The 24,702-nt window shown below is 35.1% G+C and overlaps 1 protein-coding gene across 2 annotated transcripts in view; it reads left to right on the top strand.

Moving 5' to 3' along the window:
- The window catches only part of PDE3B (phosphodiesterase 3B), a 93,000-nt gene that overhangs the window by 31,366 nt on the left and 36,932 nt on the right, over positions 1 to 24,702 (top strand). The gene's annotated exons all lie outside the window — the stretch shown is intronic.

The following is a 24,702-nucleotide window of genomic DNA, read 5'->3' as shown; positions in this document are numbered from 1 at the left end:
ACATTCATTGCCTTTTGCAGGGGAAAGTTGTTGATTCTGTTATGTAAGATCAGTTGGAATTACTATAACTGTCTTGGCATACTTACAGAGAAATGGCTGCATCTTGGACATATGGTTTGGGTTTTTACAAGTATTCTGCAGATTCTGCTCTTGTTCACAGGGAACAAACTTCGTCGTTTTTGTAAATAAATGGATTATTCAAAAATTAAAGATTATCCTTTCAGTGTCACTGACTTCAAAAGGCAGCCACAGCAGGGACCCCAAAGTACAGTTTTATAGACAGAGAAAAGGTTGCTCTTTCCTTGCTAGGTCATGTGTTAACAGTAAAAATAATAATTAAATTATTTTTTAAGAAGTAATTAATTGTTTATGACTTAGGATCTTACAACAATCCTATTTCAAATTTTAAAAGTTGTTGCTCTGGGATACTATACAAAAAACATTGAATTTCTATAATGCTTTTTTAAAAAATGAACCTGTTTAATTTGTTGAACAGTTTAAACAGTTACTATAATATCTCCTTGAATTAAGGATATAAAATATTAAAATGAAATTTTCAAGAACACCTGTGGATTAACCACAATTACCTTAAATTGAGACAAAGCAACAGGCTTTTATTACATTTCCTAATTGCAGTACAACCTACAGCAACCATTCTTGTCTCAGGTTTCTTAGTTACCATCCTGTATGTTCTATTAGTTTGCAAGACTGTAACTGGGCTCTGATCCAAAAACTTCTTTCTGTAAATTTATAATAGACAAACTGAGAAGCATTTCTCTTTAGACTTGCAAGGAATACCCATGCTGGTTCTTTATAAGTTTTTGATAAGTTATTTGCTGGATTATTTTTAGCAGTCCAATTGTTACTTTTCAAAAAGTTACATTTTCAGTGTAGTATCACAATATATTAAAGCTGCATTACTTATCATCTAGGCTTTTTTCGTAGGTTCTCAATACATCTTAAACTGGCAACCACAATTTTAAAATTGTGGAACACAATGTAGAGTCAACAGAACTTTTCAGAACTCTTCTGCTCACTTACATAGAAAAAATTAAGTTTTAATAGGGAAACGGAATAAATTGGGAAGATGTGTGATGTTAGTATGAGATGCTGGAAATGGAATAATCTTTCACTGGTAATTGGCTAACAGTAAGATTTGCTTGTTTTGCTCGTTGTTTATACAAAGACTATGAAAATACAAATTTAATCTAACTTTGATGCTATAAATTTATTTTCCTACTTTTCATTTGACTCTTGCTTTTATTCCAGATATGAAGTTAAACAAGTATAAAGCTAATGTCTTCAGAAATATCCTGAAAGGCTAGGAGACTTCAAAATATATAGCTTGATTTTGGTTAGCTTGTATTATACAGCAATTAATAGGAAAGTTGGCTGATAAGGTGCACTTATAAAGTTACAAATCAAATATATTTGTACATAAGCAGTGAAGATGCTTTTTGTCTCTGTAGCCCAGAATAAACACTTCTATGAGGGATAGTTCACATATGGCTGCCAAAAAAGGGAAAGTTTTGTAGATAAAGTAGGCGTGATGTGTGAAAGAATTAGTTTCAACTCAAATATGGTAATGCCTAATGTAGTCTTTGGAGGCAGTTTAGACACATAGGTTTTATTTTGTGATTTCCTTTTGAGTTGTTCTTTTTTGGAGGCAGCCACTTTAACGTGTTGTTCCTAGAGTGGATTCATAGCATATTTTGTGAAATATTAGTTATTCTCTTTCTGCTCTTGGTAGCTTGGCCTCATGGCCTTATTTCAGAAACTGACCATTATTTTGGCTGAATAATTGGTTCTCTTACATGTTGTACAGCAGTGGTCCCCAAACTACTTGGGATGGCTAATGGTTACCATCCCATTTTGGGTCACAGCAGTTGCAAGGGGAATTCCATCTGTGATGTAAAAACTTAACTGCTTGTTAATATTTGGAGTTCTAACCCTAGCAGAAATAAGGTTTGAAATGGAAATTATCACAAGGGAATTAAAATTGGCAACTACTCCTTCTGGTATAAAGGTAAGATGGGGATACGGGATAACATTTATTCCTTCATAGAAAACATCTACTATTGGTGTATTATGACTCTAAGACCTCTTGAGGTTCCTTTCAAATGGAATTATCCTAGAAGACTATGTACCTGTTAGTGTGAAATTTTGTGTAGATATAGCTAACTAGTTCAGGTACTGCTGAGGGCATGTTTGCAGTAGCACATAATTCTTCTCGGGCTGTGAATCCTGGGAAAGGAGCTGAGCAAATATTTAAGTACTGAGTCAATGTTGAACTCCAGCCACTGTGGCTACTGAGCTAGTACTACCGAAGTTTTTTAGCTTGTAGTTCTCTAGGAGTTTTCTAACATACTCCTTGCTAGCTTGTATGAATGAACTAGAAACATCTCAGTACCTTTGACTACTACTCATAACACTTCTGTCATTGTAGAAATAGGCTATACAACTTTATATGCCCCACCTTTCCTTTCTTGGGATTTAAACTTGCAAAAAACTAGAGATATCCTCATTACTTTAACCAGTACCTCAAACAGTCTGTTAGCTTACTGTGTTAATGTAAACTTATCAGCATGTATTGAATCTACGTTTCAAAAGGTGGTTGGGAGCAGACTAAAAGTTTAGTGTTCTGAAACGTGCATTAGACAGCTGTAGTATGTTCTCACTGTATAGCACAGCAGTCATAGCAACTGTGTGTTCGCATCATGTTATGCCTTTAAATATCATTGAAACCTGAAAAATTCTGTGAACATGATATAAATCTTAACTTGTACTCATGTTTAACTTTGCATTTTAGTTAAATCTTGTGAATTCTGGAGGAAAATGTTCATATGCTTTACCAAAACATTGCAATGTTCTCTGACTGCAGCATTAGTTGCCTTTAATATCGGTGACCAAACTCTTCACAAGTTAAAACCTCTTTTTGATATTTTTAATTAAGTTCTCTTGTCCCCACATGGCTATGAAACCTTTGTTGATTTTGGATGCTGCTGTTTAATGCTGCTGAAGTAATTCATGATAGAATGGGCTATAAAGTATATTTTGCTTAAAAGCATAAGTCTGTATCTTCCTTTAAAGAAGTGTGTTCTGTGTGGGCAAATTATCAGAAATTTGCACCTCTTAAACAGGGGAAAGAAGGGATACCATAAGATTCATGTCCTTCATTAGATTACATCAGCAAAGTATATAATATATAATGAATAAACTATATACATGATTCACATTAGAATTTTTAAACTGTTTTACTCTGTAAGCACAAAATCTATATTAAAATTCTCAGTTTGTGAATCATATCAAATTTTGTTGTCTTTCATAAACAGATTACAGGTAGATTTTGAACCCACTGATCTTTAGTTTAACTGCTAGTACTTGAGCTAAAGAAATAATTCTGAAATCCCTCTGTAGACCTGTTCCTGAAGAAAGATTTGATAAATGTTTACCCAATTAATTAGTGAATCTTGAGGGTTTTTGTGAGAGAACAAACATGCAGCAGAGGAACCCTTGAGTAGGAAAGGTGCTGGATCACACAGCAAGCTAAGATTTCAGTGCTTAAAACAGGTTTGCATCTGGTAAGGCTCTGGTAGATGTCACTCTCCTCCATTAGATCGAGGTGCTACAGTCTCTTTTGAGACTGATTTCCTGAAGCTTGTTAATAGCTTCATTAACTGTTATAAGGGTTGAAGCAGCTGTTTGATGGACTGGACCACTAAGAAATCATTATTAAACATACTGTAAAAGAAAAATGTGCTTCTAAGGTCTACAAGAATTCCTCATTGCATCAGTAGTATACTGGATTTATGTTATAGGACTTGCAAAATTGGGTAGTCCCTTACACCAGGCTTTATCAAGAAAGTTAGAAATTAATAGTGGTATTATGGGTAGAAAAAACTCAGTAGAAAAGTTTGCAAAAACTATCTTACAAACCAGTCTGAACAAAAGAAAGAACAGTATTGCTTTTTTTTACAAGTTGTCATCCATGTATTTAAGATTAGTGAAAATCTCACAAGTCTAAAGAATCCAGATAATTTTAAGTTGTTGGGTATTGAGTGAGTTGGAGTTAATATCGATATTAATTTTAATTCCTAGGTAAAGAATGAGTTACATATCATGACGGTTAAAAAAAAAACCATCTTGGAAGCTAGAATGAGTATCTCTTCATGAAGCTGTACTGTGCAATGTCAATCCTGTCAAGAGCCATTACCGTGTATTGAAGTAGATGGTTTGTGTGAGTTAAAACAATAAATGTTTTGTGCAGATAATGTGAATATGTCTTCAACTGAGTATACATATGAATAATTATGGATACTCTTGCAAGCACTTGTCTGGTCCTCTGCTGTCAGCTAAGAAATCAGATAAATAGCTAAGAATTTTTAGAATGTTTCAACAAGACTTTGTCTCCCTTCAGAGATCTTGCTTTTTGTGGCACCATAAGAATTTTAAAACTACAGTAATGAAATATATCTTTATGTAGATTGTTTAGATTTTGCATGAGGATGGAGTGCTCAGATTAAATCTTTAGATACCATCAATGATTGTTTATTGAACAATAAGAGAAACCGGAAGAGGAAAAGCAACTGTTAACTTCTTCCTGAGGAATATTTAGGATCTGCTTCAAAATAACAATCAGAGAGCATATCTGTAATGATGATTGCAATGTCAGCAATCATTCAAAATTCATATTGGAGCAATGGAAACCAGAAGACCCGTTACACTTGTGCTCAGAAAAATTGTTAAAGTAAAAGGGGAAAGTAAATAAATTAGAATCCCTGCAGGTGGCATAGAGACGATTCAAAGACATCATACTGGAAACTTGAGACAAATGCATGTCATTTTTCAAAACAAGGTGCAAGGACAAAAAGAAAAATGCTGTGATTAAACTGGATGGTAAAAAAGGCTCATAGGAAAAAGTAAGCATTCTTGAAAAAAGTTGAGCTTGTATCTAGAATAGACAGCTTAAATGTAATAGTCCAAGGCAGATAAAAAATAATCTGAAGAGTGACTTGTAGAAAATTATAAAAAATTATTAATAATATTTGTACAAATGCATAAGAAACTTGAAGCCTCCCAGAATGCCTGTAGGACTAGTACATTCTCAGAAAGAGAAAGAGCGTTCATTTAAGGTGAGGCCACAGCAGGAAAAGAAAAGATTCTTTTTGATAACGTTCGCTGTGGGAGAACTTGGAGAAAATTCCTATGCTGGAAATTACAGGCAATGTTTCAGAGGGTTTAAGACAAATTTAAGTGTTGTAAAAGAAATTTGTTAAAGGAAAAACAGCAAAATGTCAGGACCAAATAATGCATGCCCAAGGCTCCCAAGAAACTTGAGGGTGAAACAACCAAATTGCTGAATGTAATATGCAGATTTTTACTTAAAATTGATTAGGTCCCAGCTGACTGAAAGTTGGCTGGTGTCATGTCACTTTATTAAAGTTCCCAGGAGACCTCTAAAGGACTGTTGGCCAATAATAATGACTTTCACAGCAGGCAATTTGGTAGACATCTGTCCTGGTTTCTTCCAGTTAAGTGTTCTCAGAAATTGATTCTGAATATTTATACTGTTTGTGCATGTTACACTTTGTCACCTGAATTACCAGTTATTAGGAGTTTGAGGAACTGGAAGAATCTTATTTGATTGGAATGCCAAAGGCAGGGGCAGCTGGTGAATGTGACGGCAAGTATTGATACAGGAGTTGCTTTAATTTGATGTATTTTGTTAACATGAATGCGTGGAGTCCCTCTTAAGAAATTCAAATTACAAGTACGTAAAGTTCATTTTTATATAATGCTATAGGTCATGAAAATATAAAACATGGACTGAATATAGATATATTTGAGTAGAATTTGTATGGTTTATTTTTTTAGCTCTGCACATAGGAGGAGAGCATCTGTTAGGTTAGATATAGGGTTCTGAAGTGAAGTCAAACTTTTGTTAAGCCTTTCTAGCCAAAACTGGTTAGTAAATTGATTTCCAAATTATGATTTATCTTGTCTTTGCCTCCCTTTTGCAAAATGAAAACTACTAATTTGACACAAACTAAACTTACCTTATTCTTTCTTTCCTTTTTCTTTCATTGGTTTAAGACCAATGTTGTCTCAAACTCCTCTGTTGTAGGACAAGACTGGAAATTGAAGAGAAATGGCCTTTATGGCAAGGATGTGTGTATTGTTATCCTTGTGGAAAATCTGCTCTCAGATCAGCTATATTTTTTTAAAATTGTATTTGGCATATGCTCAATAAAACTTCTTTTATCTTTATAGCACAGTACCTGAAGATTCCACCATAATGTGTATGATCCTATCTGAAGTGGTCTTGGCCTATAGTTTCAGGTCTGAGCTTGGCCTGTGCCCCAAAACTGAACAGAAGGATGGTTTCTTCTGTGCTTTGTCTCTCCCTTGCCTTGTCTTGCCCAATTTGATTGCAGTAGAGATAAGAACTGGATGTGGGTGTAGGGAAGAAAATAAGTTAAAATGTTTTGGTAGGCAGAAGGGAAGAAGTTGGGGCTGAAGGAGAGGAGGTTCAAATGGTGGTTTGAACTTGAATGAGAATGGGATAATTTTATGTCTGGAGTAATGAGACTAACATGCTAGACAAGGAGGTTTTGATGAGAAGCCTGAGAAGTAAACATAGCTGGAGATACCTGAAGAATGAAACTGGAGTAAGGAGGTAAGGGATGGGTCTGGATTCATGCTGGAAGGGACAGGGATGTAAATCTTGTATTCAAGAAGACAAACAGAAGTTTGTGCCTGCTGAGGAACATTGCAATCAGGAGCCTGAATGACACCATCTCCCTCTGCTGCAAGCAAGCACCTAAGAAAGGCTCTCAGTGCTTTCTGATACTCATCTGAATAAAAGATACTAACCTGACTTCTACCATTGCTTGCTCCAATGGATTGATCTTCTGGTGGCTTGTCACTCCATCAGGGTGATGACTTATGATGGAATTTGGGAGTTTTGCTTTGCCTTCTTGAGAACAAGCTAAATGGGCTGTGTTTCTGAAGGAATTAAAAAATTAAATAATTCTGGAAATAGAAGTGCCTATGATTTTGCAAGTTCTAATTATACAATTCCATACACCTCTCCTGTTTCCCTCTGCCCCCCAAATCCTGAAATTTGTGGTGCATCACAGTGAATAATGAGAGATTTTTTTGTTTTGTTTTCTCACTGTAGTTCCCAGTTCTCCGTGCCCCCAAATAAGTGTAAAGAATGAGTCAGAGGTCAGAAAAAAAGAAGAGATAGGCTTAGTCTTGAGGCACTTAGTCTTGAACATTACATTGGAGAACTGAATTTTATTCTGACTGTCATTGATCTTTCTTTGTGTGTGTGAGATCCTTTGTGAGTCACTAAAATCTAGCTTTTCCCAAGTGGTTACTAATTGTGTGTGTGTTTTTTGGGGTGGGGTTTTTTGTTTTGGTTTTTTTGTTTGTTTGTTTGTTTTTTGAGACTATGGATCTGATTTGCTGTAATGGTAACACTCTTTGCTGTAGCCAAAGACAATCAACCATGCTTTGAACACCTAAAATCTATGTAAGTGGTGAAAGAAATTGAACATTCAGTTAGACATCCAAATTTAGCAAGATTATTTTTAATTATTTTTGAGTTACTAATCAGTACAGTTCTCCAATATTTTATATGCATTTTGTAACTAATTTTGTAAGAATGTTTGTGAATATTCAGGTGTTATCACGGTAAGCACTATACCCAAGCCAGAGGAAGTAAAAAAACACCTGTTCAGTGGTTTTGGACTGCATTCAGCAAGTACGGGGCCATACATAGAAAAACAAAGCAGCAGAGTACTGTGCTCTTTCTGTGGACCTGATCCATAGTGTTTGAAATTTTAAAAGCATTTTAAAAATGCTTCCCATTCGCTTGAATAAGTGATGACGAACTACTTACACGCATCACCAAAAAGGAATGTGACAGCTAATTAATTGTTCTGCTGCAATAGAACAAGTTCTGTCAGTCATGAATTGAAATTTTTGTTTATAATACAGCAGCACGTGGCAGTGGTACTGTGATCCTAAAACATTAACTGTAACGTTTTTAATGTCTAGAACACTGTAAGTGCTGCTTATATAATATACAACTCTATTACAAATATATATGTATATATGTGTATATTATACTATGCATTACTGTATAGCAGATTTTTATATTTTTCAATTCAAATATTGGAGTTTTATGTACAATAAAGCACTGTGATGCTTTTAAGAAACCTGCATTTATGCTTTGCAGTTTTGCTTGAAATGTTACAATACTAATAGCCCTCAATTCTGTGGTATGTGATTATGATAAAGCCTTTCCTTTTCCAGCAATCATTTATCCTCTCTTCAGGTACAGGTTGAATGTGTTCAGAGAAAATAATCAGTGTAGATAATTAGAGATATGCAATGAATTCTACAGTTGATAAGACTTTTAAAGAGCTCTGCCTTGTTTTGTTTCAGGTTGAAAGTATGATGAAAAAGGATCATTTTGTGGTTGTAATAGCTGAATGACAAAGAATCACTGTCTGATACAGTGTTGTTATGCTAATAACCAGTCTATTTCAATTGTCTTTCTGTCTTGGTCTGTCTTTAAAATATTTATCATAATGCTTTCATCTGCCTTGGAGGACATGGAGAAGGTTGGTTGTTTTTTTCTAAATAACATTATAGAAAACTCATTAGAAAATTAATTTGTATTCTATTCACAGTTTGGAAGGTTTATGGTAAAGAACATATGAGGTCACACTAAATGCATGGAATAAAAAGAAATACTGAATTGTTTCCTTACTTAGAACGGTCTAAGTTAACCTTTTATACCATAGTCATTTAGACGCGTGGGTGGTTATGTTACTATGGTTTGGCTAGTTTGTGATACATCAGCTGTTCTGCAGTAATTGCCGACGGATTTGCTTTTATTTCCAGTGTAGTAATACATTCCCAGTGTATTTTCTCTGAGGGGTGATAACTTAAAGTATTTTGTTTTTTAAAAACAGTAAGAGGCTTCAGATGGAACAGCTGAAAAGTAGCAGCTTGCACCACACTAATTGCCTAATGGATGGTATGAGAGGGCCTAATGGTTAGAAAAATGTCGCGCTTCACTGGGGTAGATTCAAGTCTACGTGAAACCACAGCAATTCTGATCTTGAGTCATGCATTATCAACCTATTTCTACCAGTTGAGAAACCAGGTAATTCACATTTCCTGGAGTTAAGAGATGTATGTATTGAATGCTTCGGATTTATCAGATTGCTTCAAAAGATTATAATAATTTTAGTGCTTTTATTACTTTATTTATAACTTCCAAGAGTTTACTTTGCACTTTCTTTACAATACTACAAACAAATTTGGGCTACCACTTGCACAGCATATGTAAGAATGTTAAATGGTTTGTTTTAATTTATTACAACAATAATATTAGAAATCTCAGCATTTATCTTTGGTTTGACTTCAGGTTCAGTTAACAATTTCTATCCCCTTGGTTTGACTCAATAGTTTCATGTGCTGACTGACAGTTTTAAACTGATGATAAAATTCTCTTGAGCTGTTTTTTTCATCGGAATATTTCACCATTTTACATATATTCTGAAGATTTAGGTTTAAATTGAAGTCCAACAAATATCTAGTTGGAGAGCTGTCTCCACTGCTGTGGCAGGCAACTTCTGTCATTTACTCCAGTGGCATCCAAGCTTTTCTAAATTGTGAGTGAAAAACAGTCTCCCAGCCTTTCACTGCCTATATTGGTGTAAATGTGCTGTTGAGAATGACATATTTTTATCTGCTCACTATGTAGTATGCTGATTTCTCAGCGGTTTAACTTTTCCTTTCCCATAAGCCTGTAGCAATTTGGTTCAAGCATTTGCATGTTAATAGTACCAAAAAAGTCAAATTTGCATCTTTTACTACCAGTAATCGTTTTCTATACAGACTGATGATACAGTAATGAACCAGTTATGAGAGGGCAACTCATGAATATAAATAGTCCCATTTTACAAGTATTTTGCCAAGGTCAGTGGGAGAGAGGAGGGAGGTCAGAAGTAGCTCCTTAGTCACAATCACATCTGGAGCTGAAACAAACTCTTTGTTTGTCTGTAGATATTTGGCAGTGTTTTAGGGTTGCCAGAGTTTAGATGTTAAAATGCGGGACAATGGCAAAGAACTAAACTATGCATACATAGATCAACTGTGCATGGAAAGTACAATTTATCTGCATAATAACCACTTCTTCTGGATGCCCCCTAGCCTTGATTTCTGCATGTTTGGAGAAACAACTGTTACCACAGAAATACAGGAAAAGCCATACGCTATATGCTTTTCATAAGGCATTGGATTTGACCACTAGAACATAACGTCTTAATTATACAGGACATCTGGCAATCCTATGAGGTTCAGTCTGCATTTTTCCCTCATCACAGTAGAAATATTAATGCATCAGCAAAAGCATTCTTTGGATACAGTGATTATTGTTCAAGATAGCATTACTGGCACTTGGTTTTGACCTCTAAACTTGTTTCTGCTTGGCAGTGGCTGTTGGTATTGTCCAAGTGCAGACTGGTGTCTTCTCAAAGAAAAAATATTTTTTTTCTCTTATCTGTCAATCTATCCACTTATGTAGTCTCTGTCATCATAATATTATAAAATGCGACTCACAAATTGCCTCTGAGTGGAAAAAAAAAAGCATGTCTGCAAGTTCCAAAAAGGGTGGTGCTTATGTGATTCTTTTTGCAGTTTCTCAGCTTAATACTGGATTTTAAGGAAACTGTCTTGGGAATGTAAGCTCTTCAGGGAAAGAGGGCACAGGTTGTCTTTTAAAAGACTTAGCAACTCAAGAGTACAAAAATTTATATTATTGCCGCAAAGAACACCACTGCCAAGGGACACGGTGGTAGATGCTTTCTAGAAAGTATTTTCCAGCCAAAATAGTCTCTTTTTTTTTACGTATACAGCAGTTATTTTTCCTTCCATATCCAACATGTCAAACTGATGGAGTACATAAACCTTTTCTATAATACCAACCCATCTAGTTTCACTGAACAAATATTTTATACTTGACAGTCATTATATGCAATCAGTGTAGAATAATGCCATAAAGAGGAATCACTGAATATATGCTTGAGGAGTGAGATCACTGGCCCTTAGCTATCAGCTGATGTATAAACCAGGCATTGTGTCCTCATGCCCCGTGAAATATTCCCACAGGTTTGAAGTACTGTTTCGATATGGGACTTACCACTTTCCAAATTCAAGGCCTTTCATGTTACAACTCAGCAAAAAACTGGGGAGCCATATAGATTTGGGAAACTTGAAGTACTTTTAAATTACCTAATGGCCATGATGATATATGTCTGAAATGTCAGAGTTGGGGTAAAAGGTTTTAAATGTGTTTAGTTTTTTCTGCAGCAGCAGATGAGGAATGGTCATAATCTGCTGTTATCTGAGCTGGAGTGAAGGCAGGAGAAGCATTAGCTTCCTGTGGGCATCATCTGCCCTGTGCAGTAGCCTTAGCACATTACTGATGAGTCCAGAGAGAGCATCAAGCTACTTGAGTTATTTCATTTCTGGTATCTCAGATAATTTGTCAGAATGGTAGCTTGAAAATAGGATACATCCTTAGACCGTTAGAAGTTTCAAATGATAATGCTGTTTGGATTTAGTGTTCAGTAGTTGCATATAAGGTTATGACCAGCATGGATATTACAGCATGGCGCTAGCCTCAGTAATATCAGAAGCTCTGACCATTTTGAAGTAGGAAAGCTTTTCAGGAACTTCTTTGGGAAGGGCATTATTAGCCTGCTTCCAAAAACGTTCATGCAATGATGAGAAAGCCATAGCGTGAACCATGTGGATCTAATAACTATAAGCCATCAAGTAATTTTTTTAAAAAACTATTTTGGATCAAAGCAACAAACAGTAGAAGAGGAATGGTAGAAGTAGGTTTTGAATTTTTAATTAAAATTTAGAAATTGATGATGGAGAAAATGGCCTATAGGCTTTTTCTGTATATTTTCATACCACTGGAAATATCTATTGGTTGCATTTCTTTTGTGTTTTAATAGTGAGTATTTATATACTCCCTTTTTATTTCCAAATGTAATGCCTGGTATAGAAAAGCAAACAAGGCAAAAAGCTCCTATTCAAGCAATGTGTGTGTGTGTGTGTGTGTGTATATATATATATGTATACACACACATATCAGTGGTGTGACCTCTTAAGTGGTGTTTCACTATCCCCCCCAAAAGATCATAACTAAGAAATCAATTTCTATCCTAATTCTAACATTACTCAACGTGTTCAGGTGTCAACATACAAGCAATTATTATAACTTTTTCAAAAAATGATATGATGAAGGGAAAAAATATTGGAACTTGCTCAAAATTTTAAAAATCTGTTTGATCTCATCTAGGACTACAGACTTGTGTGCCAATCTTAATTGTGCATTTCATAGAATCACACAATGGTTGAGGTTGGATGGGATCTCTGGAAGCCATCCGCTCCAACTACCCTGCTCAAGCAAGCACCAGTTGCCTGGGACCATGTCCAGATAGCAAATCATGGCCTGAATTGAATGTAGCTTTTTGTCTGGGAAAAATAATAATAGGAACGCCATTCTTGTTGTGGATTTTTCTATAATAGACTAAAGATTTTGTTCTGTTCATTATTTCTTATGAAGATCAAACATAACATAGCTAGAAAAAACTAGCAGAATTACTAAATATTTTCCATCTTTATTTTAAGAATTAATTTTTTTGTTTTTGTTGCTCTATTTTAGCAATATTGTGCAACTCAAAACATACAAAAATATAGCTAAACTTCTAGATTTTTTGAAATATATTGACTATTAAATTGAAAAACTAACTGATAAAATTTATTCAGCTGGTTTCTATTGAAATGTGATGGGCTTAAAATGTGTCATTGTAGAATAAAGTTCATTTCTGACATAATACTTTTGACCTCCCTCAGTTTGTAGCACTTCGATTTTCCTGCAAATGTCTTTCTTTGTCATTGTTTTAACTTCTTTAAATACACAAGTACTCGGGGGGGTGGGGTTAAAAGTAAAAATAAAAAAAAAGGAGGTTGGCATTATTGTAGACAAAAAATATTGGAAAATAATTCTTTAGTCATTTTATACACTTAAGTTGTATTGTTACTTGTGAATCATGTAACTTTCTTTTCACTTTTCAAGTTAAACTTGATCCTTGCTCAAATGGACTTCATTACAAAAACTGAAATCTTACTCTTTTTACAGATTATACAAACCACATTTATATTGCATAAAAGTGTATTTTCTTAAGTTATGAAACAAAATGGTTATTTATGGGTTTAAACTGCCCATAAAATCAGAAGTACTGTGAAGTGGAATGGAAAATTTCATAACTGTGCCCTGATATGGCTGACTAAAAATGTTCATATGGCCCTTCAAGTACTTGTAGTATGTTAGTGTCTGACAAATGGCTTCTTGTCTGTTAGATGGTCTAAAATGGTCACTCCCTAGCTTATACTTCATGATTCCATTACTGCTATTACTTTGTTAAGTAAATGGCAGGCCTCAATATATGCATTTCTGTCTTGTCGCGTTCACTTGCCATTCCTGGCAAGTGTTTATACTAGCTATATAAAAAATGAAGTAATAGTATGCCTATAGAAGGTTTTTCTGAAGTCAGTTATTAGTTGGGTAAATCTTGTGTCATAAAATTTTGTAGAGTTAGTATCTATCTAAATATTTTTTAAAGGTTTTTATTGTTTTTCTTTCATTAAGGTGGCAAGTGCATTTGTGAGGATTGACAGTGCACCTTGTATCAAAACATATTAAGACATACAAAGCTAAATTTAGGATGGTACAAGTAATAAAACTGTACTTTGGCTGAGGTCAGAGATAGCTCTTTTTCTTAACTGAATCTGAGGGGTAAGTGCACGGCCTCAGCATTTCTGTGTGATATGGGAATAGAAAGATGGTGCGCTGACAGGAGAGAGACTGCAGCTCCTTTACATCCCTTAAACGTTCCTGGGGAGGTTGCCTCACACTTTACCATGTCATTCACAATTTTGACATTCTTGGTTCATACAATAGATAGATTTAAACTGTTATATTTCATTTTTTAGAAATTAGTAGAGCAGAAAGAACAATTCCTGTAGAGGAAGAAGTATGTTTATTCAGTAAATAGTATTGGAGGTATAATACGTATTTTAGTTCAGTTTCCAAAGGATGTGAAGCTTATATGATTCTGCCTTGCAGGCAGGAAGGTGCAGGAGAGTGTTTGTGCTATTTGTATTTGCCTGTATATCTGCCCCCTCTTGCCTGCTTGCTTTTGGACCTGTTGCATCATTTAAAAACAAATTAATAGAGGAGTAGTTATTTTACTCATGATCCAGTTCCTTTAAGTTTTGGGACTGTAGGTATTAAGAATTTCATTGTAAGCTTCTGTGTGAGCTCTACTACTTGATAGAGGTTACCTGTGGGAGAAAGACCTCACAAACATTTTAAGTGCATGGCAATTTCAGTTTCAATTTAAATTTTTGGTGTATTTTTTTGACTGTTCCCTTTTGCTTTTGCTTTTTTTACCATACAATATTTCATTAAATGAATTTTGGGGCATTCATATTGGATTTTTGTTTTTTAACTTTCTCACTTTAATAGCCCTTTCCGAAAGATTTGCTAAAATTATGAGGAACAGAGTTCCTCTCTGTAAATCTTTAACTACATTGCAGGTACCAGGTAATCAAGAGGAGTTTTCCTTCTGCCTTGTTATCCTGAGGATTCTAAAGATGTGGAGTTCTTTATGGTTCTGTCTTACTCCAGCTGCTCCTTGTCTATTCTATACGTGTCTTGTTGAATCAAGTAGCTTGTTTGAGTAGGTGTATGACTGTTATGTACCTCTTTGAAGTTGTTTACATTGTTGGAATTGAAATTTAGCAAACTAATTTTGATCTTATGATTGCCAATATGCCACTTTATTAAACATAGTTATAATGAATCTTTTTTATTGCTACAAGTGTGAACAAATTACTAGCCTTTATGAATAATTGTATCTATTTTGGGGGGAGGGAGAAAGTAAGGAGCTAGATGACTGGTTTAGGCGTCTCCTCAGTTTTTCTAGTTTTGAAACTAAAATGTAACTTTATACACTTATTTGGGGAAGTAATGTTGAGATAGGACTTGTAACAGAGGTATAGTTGCATTCTTTGTTGTAGAATATCTTCTACTGGACTGACAGTTGCCGAACAGTGACACTGTAATAGTATTTTGGCAAACAACTATTCCTGCTGTGTTAGGAAACAAAACAGAAAACCACCACCAAATAAGGCATATCTATATGTTTAATAATGCTTTTGTTTTGATTTTTCTATTATACATTTGGATTAATGTGTGTTCTCTTTATAAACCTGGAGATAGTCTCCTAATACACAGTTCCTCCAGTTAATCTGTCAAAATACAAAGTGTGGACTAATGTTTTTACCTCTAACATAAGATGACTTTCCGGTGAAGAGAAGGCCCCCCAGAAATTGAAACATGTGCAGACCGTAATTTTCATATATTTTGACAATTAGTGAAAACTTGCTGTGAACAAAAGAGCATTGAAAAAATTAATTTGATATGATATAACTGTCAAAACTCATTCAGATGTGTTCAGCTTGAATCTTGCTTACTACCTGCCAAAAAAATAACGTTGGCTGCTTTTCAGTTCACGGCTGGAGAGGATTTCTTTATTACATTTTTAAATTATTATTTTTTTTAAAGAACAAAATATATGAAACTCAGATGGTGATATGTGGAAGAAGACAATAGAAATAATGTTTGTTTTAATTCCCTCACATAAGTAGCGTAAAATAATGTCACTTATGTAAATAATTATTGACACTTTTTTCTTGAATAAGTACCCTGTGCTTTTTGAATGAAAGGTAGCATTGCATGAGTCTTGGGATTTAAGCAATTATTGACGATATCTTCCTGCAATTTAAATATTGTCATTTGGTTTCATGTTTTTAAAAAAGCTTGCTAACTTTTAGGTGAAATTTAATTTCCCACTTTATCGTCTGTAAAAGCTGGTAAGAAGGAAAGATCAGGGTGTGCTGCAGCATCCATACTCTGTAGTTGAATGCTGAGAGTTCCTTCAGGCTGTCTCATACTCTCTCAGCCCTGTTCTGAGCCCCAAGATTCAAAAATGCTTGCATAATTGGGTACTGTTTTGTGACTTATTAATTGCTCTCTTGGGTATATAGTTGCATGTGAGCCAGATTGGCTACTTTCCCAGCTTGCATCACTGGCAGCTGTTTTGCTTGAGGCAGATGGCTTGTAAGAGAAGCACCCATAAATTAAGGCATTGCTGCTTTTTTCAAACCATTCTTTGAGAGAGAACCTGGTGAGATGATGTTTCAAAGTGGTTTTGTACATCCTGCTACACTTCTTTGTAAGTGTCTAAATAGCACATTTTACAGTCATCCCTATTTCTTTAAAAGAATTTTAGGGCAGTACAGTCACTACAATGTAGTCAGCATGAAAATGTGAAATTATATTAAGAACCATTGGTGATGTTTTCTATATTAAAGAAGGTTCTAAAAAAAAGGAATTCCTATCAGAAAGAGGAAAGAGCCTTAATAACCTTTATATAATGAGAGTAAGAGCATTTTTAAGGGCAGTAACTAGAGAGGAAATGGAATAGTGTATGATAGGAAAACTTCAATGTTCTACTCAAGTGTTTTAGACATATTTGCGTGTAACATTTTTCTTCTGGACTTCGTGCTTACAGTTCCCATGTAGAAGTTGAATAGCTAGACTTCTAGAAAACTACTTCTAAGGAGTAGTATGAGACTTGTGCAATTTCCTTGTAGTTAAGTATTCTATTATTGTGCTTCTCCATCCATATGTTCATTCTGTAGGTGTACACATACTACTGCTTTGGAGACTGGAAAATTTCTTGCAGGAGCAGGATCCATTGACACACACACACAAACCTTGCCTTTCCATGTGTCTCCACAGCAGAATAAACCAAAAATCTCATCCTAGAATTGTCTTAAAACTACATAGTAATTTTAAGCCAGAGCAGTTTTCTACTTTTGCTGTCTGTTCATTATTTTGTTCCTGTACTGCTGTATTTTGTTAAGTCAAATTACTCTTGTTCTTTTCTAGTTTGTGCCTCAAAGATTCTTCTTTACTGTTGACCATGTCTGTGATCTTCAGTGGATTTTAAGAACCACCTTTACTATAGAGACTGCTTCTGAAATTCATGTCTCTGTGTACATCTTTGCAATAAGGCATGCATTTGAGAAATGTAATATTTGGTTTGGACTCATACCCCAGGAAAAAAAGGATTATTAGAGGAAACACCAATAATTTCCTCCAGTGAAATCCTAAGCTTTCATGCTCTGGTGGTAAGTTAGGAAGGTTTCTAAATCTAACTCAGGCCCAGTTAGGACATGCTATGAAGGAGGGAAAAATAGGCTCTGAAAAGGAATTGGTCTCTAACCAAATTTAGCTTGGAGAAAATAGTTTTTCCTCCTTCCCTGGGGAAACAAACCTCTTCAGTTGAGCTCTGTCAGAGCTTTTGATGTACAATATTGGTCCAAGCTGCCTTCCTACATGGAATACTGTTAAATCTCTGTGTTTCATTGCCTTCTTGCCTTACTGTGAAGAAGTACTTGGGAGCAGCTCTGGCCACAGAACCAAAGTCTGTCTGTCTTTATCATACTGTTATTCATAAATTTATAATTTGCCTGTTGTTAAAACATTTAGAGAGTTTAGCTTTTGTGGTTGACAGGTGTCTGTTGATTCCTACCCCCCAATATTTTTAATTTTCTTGAAATGCCAGATTTGTTCATTTTACTACTGAGAGGAAATGCTGAAATCTAACAGTGGTCTTCCTGCTCTGCTAGACTTGTCATATAATTCCTCTCTGTATGTGCAAAAGAACTGTAAGTATGTGCATATTCTTTTCAAGGAGAGAAGGAAGTTGGAATCTGAAGATAGATAAGAACTATCTCTTGCTGTAAGTGTTCAAATCAGAATTATTTTTTAAAATAACATTAATTTTGGGGGGATGGGTTTTCTGTGCTCCCACATAGTCCATAGAGATGAGGTAATTTAGAGCCCTCCTAGTTAGGCTATATATGACATATTCTAGAGCAGATATTTAAAACATTCATTCACACATACTCTCTTTCAACTAGAATTAGCTTCTGTGAAAAGACCCAGACATTCTCATAAAAAATAAGCTCTAGAGTAAACCAGTTGGTAGTTATGGGATGGGTGCAGAAATTACTACAGTCTGTTCTGCCCTATGTAAGTGAAGGACAAAAATAATCCCATTGGGCCTAACATTTCATAACTTTGACTGTGTGTATCCTGTTTTATCTTCTGCTGTTAAAGCTTAACTTGGCTACTCTTAATTCTTCAGTGTTAAAATATACTTTCAGCAATAGGTGACATAATTGAAGCACAGGGAACACAGGCAACTGCCATCACAGAACTCCAAAGTAAGAAGAGTATCCTCCCTGTTTGTATTAACCTGGAGTTAGTAATAGGTCTTTAATGAGCATTACCATTTCTGACTGATACCTGTGTAACTGTCTTCACTGACCAAGAAAGCACCACTGCATAGGTAGACCTGGCAAGAATCAAATCATAATGCTGTGAAGCAGAGAGGGGGTTGAAATAAAAGCAAACTGTTGTGTGGGGTTTTTGTTGTGGTGTGTTTTTTTTTTTTTTCTTGTAAACATGTGAAAGCAGGAAAAAAGAAACAGCAAAGGCTGTTGGCAATTTTCAGGTGAGTTGGGTTTGTTTATTTTTGTTTTTAAAGTCTGTCTTCCTCAAAATTTGAGAGAGATTTTTTGTTTGTTTGTTTGGTTTTCCTGCCATCTACTTCCTACTGACTGATGTCTGGGTCAGAATCCCTAGTAATATGTATTGGCAATTAGCCTATGTCTTGCTGATCTAATTGCCCTTATAGGCCAGCTGACTGTCCTCAGCAGAAACAAATACAAAAAAATTTGTATGAACAGATGGATCGAAAAGAGAGGGTTGAAAAAAAAAAAAGGGAAAGGCAAAAAAGGTAACATGGAAGAAATCATTCCTTCTTTCCATATATTTCAGGCAAGGTTCTGTCAATCTATTTTTGCATTTCTGAGTTTATGGCTGCCTAACTGTAATCTTTTGTTTGAAACATTTGATCTGTAAAGTATCTTTATTTTCAATAGCACCTATGATATGTAAACTTACATGTCAGTGATTTTCTTCCCAATTCCACTAGAATAGAACTTTTTCTGTATAAAATTTGTTTATTTCTGTCTTAAATACAGATTATTTGCTATGATATAGTTGGAGTGAAGAAACAAATACTCTGTATCTATGTACTACTACTTTTCAGGGGAATAAGATACTGGTTGCTTTCATTATCCTTACTTCAAAATATTCCCACTTGAATATGGGAATTAAAGTAGTTTAACCTTACATTATGCTATTTGCAGTTGGGCAAAGGTAATGCTGTAGTGATAGACACGAAGAAATCTGTCATGGTTCAAAAGAATAAACACCCTTCACCTGAAGATTTGCTGTTCTCCACTTTCCCTATCATATGACCATCTTTATTTAAACTTATGTTCTAAAACTGTTCTTTCAGGTTAGGTGATCCAGTACAGTGGAATGCGCTCATATGATCATCAGCCATCACCTTCAAATTAAAAAATAAGCAATTATATAGATAGAACAGATCATGGACCTTTGTATGACAGTCTGAGCAGTCTGGAAAATGCATTTAAAGTATGAAATAATCCTTTTGAAAGAAAATAGCAAGTTAAGGAATGGTGTTACCAAAATCTGCAATAAAACTCCTTAACACCAATGTGAAGTTAAGAAGCAGGCACTTTGTTTATTGCAGCACTGGGGACATGGGGGATCGCTCCTCCAAAGGCGTGTCCAACTTAGTATCAAAATCCATCAGTTTTTATAGACTTTTTCTGTCAGGTCATTGTTACATAAGCTCTTTACATAAAAATGCAGACTATGCTCGCTCTTATATTTAACCTTTATAGTGATTGGTCCTTTGATTATATAACCTTATCAATATTCTTATTTCAAAACAATCATTGGTCAATTTCACTTAGCTCTACTGATTGGAATCTTCAATACTCAAATCGAGATGGGAAGCGTAAGGGGTTTCCAAGCAGCATAACTGGTGTCCATGATGGTTTCCTTAGTTTCTTGAAACAAAACATAGAAAACCCAGTAACTTCCTGGTGAGGTTTCTATGGTTAGCTATTTCAAACTTTAACAATATTAAGGTTCCTATAGTCACACATAACACAGTTCCTAAAGTTTTTATGGCTACATTTCAAACTTAACAATCCTATACATTATCTTTCGCAATTTTACTTCTTAATCAAACCTAACTCTTCTATGTGATTAAATTTTGGTTTCTTTATCAGAATATTTGCAACAATGATAATTTAGAATCTCACCAGATTATTAGTCCTTCCTTATTTCTCTTTCCCCCTCTGTCAATCTGCTGCTCATCTAGTTTCTCTCCAAGCAGTAATAGTAAAATAATTGGAGGATAAAGAATGGGGAAAGAACTGAACTTGTTTTCATTTAGGACTATAATTAGTAATAAACACTTTTTAATTTAAAATTTCAAATACAGCTTCTGAAGGTCACTAGCTAGTTGTAAGGAAAGTGCTAATCTCCTCAATACATCTTTTCTGAATTTGGGTTCTTTTAAGCTATACAGTGATATAATGTTCAGTTTAGAGGCGTATACCTTTTGCATTTTAAAGCAGGTATAGCCTAGGGTTGTGATAGTGCCTGTCATCTTCAGATTAGACTTGCAATTCACTCTGAGCTTCAAAAAGTAGGTTCTAATTGGATGTGCTGATAATAGATTCATCAATATGTTTGTTTAGTTAAGTATAATTGTAAGCAAGTTCTCAGCTTCATTGGCTTGCTATCTGCAGCTTGGTTCAGTTCTGTGTTTATTCTAATATTTGGTGTTGCATTCTATTACTTGGAGATTTGTGCTGCTGGAAGTGCTGCTCTTCTTATTTGTCACTATTAAACCTTACTGATTATTTTTAGTCATGTCATGGTTTAAGCCTAGCTGGCAACTAAGCATCACGGGGCTGCTCACTCACTCTTCAGCCCCACCACTGTGGGATGGGGAGGAGAATCGGAAGAAAAAGGTAAAACCTCTTGGGTTGAGATAAGGACAGTTTAACAGGACAACACAAGGAGAGAAGAAGCCATAATAACAATAATACCAGTAAAAGAATGTATGAAGTGAGTGATGCACAATGTAATTGCTCACCACCCAAAATCCAATACTCAGCTGTGATACCACCTCCCCCAGCCAGTTCTCTGTCATATACTGAGCATGATGTCATATGGTGTCGAATGTCCCCTTGGCTAGTTTGGGTCAGCAGTCCTGGCTGTGCACCCTCCCAGCTTCTTGTGAAAATTAACTCTACCCCAACCGAACCCAAGACAAGTTACCAGCCTGATACTCAGATTTTGAAAGTGTAAAGAGAAATAAAGTTGAGATGCATTAAATGAAAAAGCAAAAGTTCTGTAGCTTAGTTTTTCAATGGATTTCCTGAGCATTATGCAAGATAGTGTTTTAGTGTGTTTCTTCATTTATTTTGTTGTGTTAGTTTGCTGATGCTTTCATATGACAGAGGTGATAATACTGTTAGTGCAATGATAGGTTTTAAGAAACTTTCATAATGAGATTAGGTACTTCATATACCCATTTCTGTAGAGCTTGTATGTATATACATACATATGTATATACATATATGTATATATAAAAAGTCTGAAAAGGGTATGTAATAGAGGTTTTCCAAGCTCTTTGATCTGTCTTATATTTAATTTTTGAAGAACATACATACTTACTTATTGGTGGACGAGGGCTAGATCATTAGTGTCAATTATTCTGCAAGAGGAACAAATAGATTAAGTCATATTTGAGCTGTAATATAAACAAATCTGGTGGATAGTTGTTTGTGGGGTTTTCTTGTTTTTTTTTTAAACTATGTTTATTTTAAAGGGAATGACTGGGTCATGTGGAACTCTGGAGGGAGTAGGACACTGCTGCTGCCCGTGGGAGCATATTGGGTGGGGGGAAGAGGAGAAGCTTCTAGACTACAAGAGTGGAAAAGATTGAGATTTACAGAAAGGAGCTGGAGACCTGTAGTTCAAAGACAGAGATGGATGAGAGGAGCAACTCCATAATCAGGCTTCAGAAGGAAACTTCCCAAGGATACAAAAGCATAGTACAGTTTGCTGCAACTAGGAAAATTGCTAAGATGGGTCCATTTTTATAATTACTCATTTTATGTTAATTGGAGATGATATCAAACTGATCTACCCGGCCCGGGCTTTTTATCTTTAATAATAATCAGTAGTAGCATTTGTTTCAGAAGTGGGTTTTTTTCTTCTCTGGGGTTGGTTCTGTCATGTTTTGTCAAATTACAATTTGGGCCATCCTTAGCTAGAGGATATGTCTGGGCTGTGGTAAGCAGCCCTGGATTGATCAATCTCCGAACATTTTAACATCTTCAGTTACATTTAGTTTCTGTAAAAACCTGCAGCAATGACTGCAATAATTTAATTATGTAGTGTGTGAGAAATACCTCCTTTGGCTTGTTTTAAGCGTGCTGCCAGATGATCTAATTACATGGTCCTCATTCATGTGCTTGTGAACAGTACTGACTAACTATTCTGTATTTACCCTCTTCATAATGTTGGTAACTACAGAGCGTTGTTTTAACCCTCTGTTTTCCTCACACTTGAGGGATCCCAGTCTGTGTAGCTCCACACAGTAGAAGCTGTTCCATATCTTTGATATCTTTTATAAGCCTGTCCTTTTTTATTTCTTCTATATTTCTGTATCTATGTGCAACACTCAGACTGTGGGTGTAGCATGGATTTATGCAGTGACGCTGCTTTTTCCGTATTATTTTATGTTCCTTTTCTAATATTTCATTTAACATCTTTGAGAACTGGGCTGATACAAATGGCTTCAAGAACTCTTTCCTGGTTGCCATTGATGTAATATGAGCCCAGCTTTCTCTATAGTTTAAAATTTGTTTTTGTTCTCCACATTTACTCATTAGTTAGTACTGAATTTCAGCAATGTCTTATTGCCTGTTTACTCACTATATTAAGATCTTTTGGTGCTTTTTCACAATCAGCTCTATTTCTGACTATCCTCAGGAATTTTGTGTCATCAGTGCATGTTGGCACTTCAGACTTGTATTGCCTTTTCAATTCATTTTGAGTGGGTTGATTAAGATAGATCCCAGCTTGAATCTTTAAGGAAGTCTCTATTAGCATTTTTTTTCTTTTTGTGAACTTTCTACTATAATTCTTTACTTTCTGTGTTCTAACAAATTGATAATCCAGAGGAGAGCCATCTCTTTCTTCCCATGTAAATGTGATTTCATCAGGAGCATTAAGGGGAGACCGTGTCAAAGTATTTTATTGGTGTTGGTTGGGGTTTTTTTGTTTGGTTGGTTTTTAAATCAAAGTACTCTGGTTGACTAGTTCACTTTTGTTGGTGTGTGCAGTCTGTTTCAGAGGGTCCAGTAGATTTGCTGGGCATAGTATCCATGTATGAAAATCCTACTGATTTTTATCAATGTTTCATTTAAATGGTGCATCTATAAATTAATTTTGTGGTTTGTTCATTGGGGTTTTTTCCCAGTTTTTGTCCCTTTCCTCTGACGGTTTCCTCACCTTCTGGATACCTTTAAAAGCTGATGTTATATCTGCTAGTTTCTAGTCCTGTGGTACAAGACACAACTTGTGATTGTTATACCACATCGTACAGATTTTACTCCTTTGAAGGTTACTATAATAAAATCTTATCTTTCATGTGTTGGATCAGGCATGATTAAATATTTGGTTATTTATTTTGGCCAGTCTATCTCCTAGTTTAGTTTGTATGTGCTTTACAAGGGTATTTGATTAATATATACATTTTGAATGTCATAAGTTAACTGATACATTAAAATTACTCAAATAGAGAAAAAATTCTTATTGCTACATTTCAATGTAAATATTGTAATTAAATGCTGTAGAAGATATCTGTTCTATGTATTAATTTTAGAATGAAATCTATAATTCCTGTAATGGAAAACCCCTTTGTTTTTAAAGCATAAGGTGTAGAGCTTTCAGTTTAAAAAAAAAAAAACAAAAAACAACTATACAACTATTTGCCTGTTTCATAAAGATTATGAGATTTGTTTTTTTAAATGGAATAGCCAATTACAATGATCTGATAGGTGTTGTAAAAGTTTTTCTGCTTGCCTCATTGAGACAGTATTTTTCTAGTCAGATATTGCTGGGTATCTTGGCATCCCATAGTTTTTCTATGGCTAGTTAGTTTTAAATTCTAGGTATTTTCCCCTTTTCTGCTTTAAAAAAAAAATCAAAACGTATACAAGTTCTAGAAGATGCTAGTTGAGAGTTGAATTTGTTGATAAGAACATAGCGTTAGTCACACATGAGTGTAGACTTGTTTTTGTTAGGTTCATCTCATTAACAGCTATTTTGAAAACATAGTCTGAAAGAGACTTCATAGCAAACTCATTAAAGGCTATTGGGGAAAAAAGCTGAGAAATGAAAAAATTAGTGGTGTTCCCCAAGGAGAAGTTACTTTGCACGCATTTATAATATTTGATTAATTTATTGGGCATGCTACACTGCAACTTTATTGTAAATAATAC

The sequence above is a fragment of the Buteo buteo genome, chromosome 16, assembly GCF_964188355.1.
Source record: "Buteo buteo chromosome 16, bButBut1.hap1.1, whole genome shotgun sequence".
NCBI classification, from domain to species: domain Eukaryota; kingdom Metazoa; phylum Chordata; class Aves; order Accipitriformes; family Accipitridae; genus Buteo; species Buteo buteo.
Note: the sequence above shows the minus strand (reverse complement) of the source record. Positions and strands in the feature narration are given on the sequence as shown.